This window comes from Neophocaena asiaeorientalis, unplaced genomic scaffold, assembly GCF_003031525.2.
Source record: "Neophocaena asiaeorientalis asiaeorientalis breed wild unplaced genomic scaffold, Neophocaena_asiaeorientalis_V1.1 scaffold317, whole genome shotgun sequence".
In the NCBI taxonomy this organism is placed as follows: domain Eukaryota; kingdom Metazoa; phylum Chordata; class Mammalia; order Artiodactyla; family Phocoenidae; genus Neophocaena; species Neophocaena asiaeorientalis.
Genome location: NW_020173114.1, coordinates 4,285,390 through 4,288,450, shown reverse-complemented (window position 1 = coordinate 4,288,450; position 3,061 = coordinate 4,285,390).

Below are 3,061 nucleotides of genomic sequence, written 5' to 3'. Positions count from 1 at the left end.
GAAAAAAGGCAGATTGGATCTTAAGCCAAATCTAAATGAATTCAACAATCTAAATCAAAAATGAAAGAGGGAGTTTACAACGAAATTAGAATGTTTAGAGAAGAAACTTGATAATTCAAACAGAGATCTAACATAGAATTATCCAGAATAGAATAAATATCTATCTTAATTATATTGACTGAATAGACTGCACAGTCAACCTTTCACATTTGGTTGAATGAATATCATCACTGAAGGATATTACACTTATACCCTATTTAGGTAAATTAGGACGGCACAGGTGAGTTCCTGAAACTCTCATGATAGAACTTAGTAAATATTTTAAGAATATTAGAGGAAAAATTAGATTTTAATAAAGTGATTCTAGTTAACTACCACGTATAATATGGCATACCATGTCCATTCTCCTTCAAAAGGGCTCTGGATATAAACCAAAAAAGCCTTGACGATATTTCATTTCTCGGATGCCAGTTTATTACATATTAATTAATTAGTTAATGTTTGAATTTGATGCCTTCCAGATGAGATTTTGTTGTGGTTGTTAAGGCAAAATACAAACACAGACTTATTAAATCCTGCTCAATTCCCCAGTGAAGATCCCTCATTACAGAACAGTTTTCCACACAACTTCAAGTTAAGAGATTGGCATCAGATGAGATTTTTTTTTTTTTTGGTAGCAAAGTTTTATTGTAAAATAAAAAATCAATATAAAAATGGATCAGATGAGATTTTTTAATGCAATATTCTGGTGATTTAGGAAGATACTCTAATGTTATCAGTAATAAGGTTTCAAACTTTGGGTGTGTCACTCTTGGGAAGATATCTTCAGATGGCTCATCTCATTCTTTTTTGTGTTTCCATTGCAGAGGATGACTTTGCTTTTTTCTATCTCTTTCCCCATATTTTGTGGCTATTCCCTGTTTGGGTTGCGTACCCCCATATGTGAAGTTCAGAGAGTTTATATATATATATATATATATATGTATATATAGAGAGAGGATTTCTTTTGGGCTTAAAAAAAAAGTTGTATTATGGAGCTTATGTAAATATTTTCCTTTTTCTCCTCCCTGATCATAAACTTGCCCTCACTCCTGGATTTGGAACATAACCAAGCTAAAAGATGAGATCATATTTGCAGTGCACACTGAGGTCTCAGCAAGAATCTTCTAATTTGAGAGGCATCAGTATTTTATGCATTCATGTGCTGAAATGCTGAAGAATGAAATCAGGAGTTTAAAAGTTATTTTCAACATCAGGACTAAACAAAGGAGATAGGGCTTTCCTTTTTTGTATTTTTTAATATTCAAAATAACATCTTCTGTTGCAAATGTATTTCTGTTTCACTTAGAAAAATTTAGTCAATAGTCATTTGCTAATGCAGGTAATGCTAATGTCTTCCTTTTACTTTATTTTTTAGTATTATGTAAGTTGCTTAGAGAATGTTAACTCTTTTGTTCTTATTTTGAAACAGGCAAAATTTTAGACTATTTTTTATCAATTGTCTGATTTGCTTTTTCATCCGGAGAAATTTTTTCCTTTCTTTTTCATGTAATTGTACATTATTACTTATTACTGGTCTTATTTGCTTTTTCAATATGGAAAGATATATTTCCCCCTTTTTCATGTAATTACACATACTATACTGCTTAGGATGTAGAACATATGAGGATAACTATTCTTTTTTTTTTTTTTTTGCAGATGTTTACCACATGTGGAGCTTAGCATGAAGAATAAGCATGGATCAAGAATGTCCCACCCCAATGCCCTTTTGAAACATTTTTATGTGGTTCCATGAAATAGTGCATATTTTAATAGTTGCCATGATGGCCGTGCTGAGGTCTTTGGTCTCAGACAATCCAACTCTTACTCTCTGCTCTGGGCATCTAACGTTTTTACTTGCTCATTCTACCATCTTCATTCGTCAGGAATCAGGTCTTGATTTTCTTTTGGGAATCACCTCTCCCCAGGCCATGTGGTCCTAGTGAAATGACTACAGTGTCCCACCTACTCTGAAACAAAAAGAATCTTCTCTAAGATTTGTTTCTGTAAGATTTATAGCTTCTAGGAGAGAGAGGAGTTCCTTTTCTCTGGGTTCTCAAGCTGAAAGAACCATATTTGCCTGAAGCTTATGGTCCTAGCCTCAGGTTTCATAGAAGAAGCTCTCTGCAGAATGATGCCAACACACAGAGAGAACTAGAGCTTTGTCGGCATTTAGCACCATGTGAAGCTAGATCAACCCTTAAAGTCCTCAGTTACTGCAGGCAATACATTCCCTTTTACTTAAGCTAATTTGAGTTGCATTTCTATTATTTTCAACCAAAAGATCTTTGGATATTGTTTTTCATCTAGAGGTGAGAATGATCAACTTGGTACAAGCAAAAGTAACTTGCCAACAGTTCTGAGTAGTAGAAAATACTATCAAAATCTCTTTTGGATAAGTAGTAAGTGTTTGTTGGTTTGGGATTCTAAATTTAGAAAGCTCAAATAACTAACATTTTCTTGTACCCTAGAGACGTGTTGAATAAACTAACTGATCCCAAGGATTATTCAAAGATGTAATTTCAGGGTATGTCAGAGTGTCATTATAGATTCAACTTAATCACCTACATTTTCAACATTAATAGGATTGTTCTACAGGAATTGATGCCAAGAGAGATGATCCCAAGGCTCAGTGCTAATAACGGCTACAACATATTGGCACTTTCTATGTGCCAGGAAGTGTGCAAAGCCTGTCATTATTTTACATTTAATTCTCAGAAATCCTAAAAGGTGGGTGTTACTGTTCTCCTTTTACAGATAAGAAATCTTAGTGAAGTTCAGCAATGTTCTCAAGCCCAGGTATGTCTAACTTTAAAGTCCAGGGTATTAACCACTGTTTTCTCTTTAAGTTTCCAAAGTTCATAAGAATTCGCTCAATTACTGATTTTTTCAACACATTTTGGAGATACACCTGGCTCATGGTAGGTATATCTATATCTATATAGATATAATAGATAATATGTAGTAGATATCTATAAATTTATATATATATATATATATATATATATATATACAATCTAAA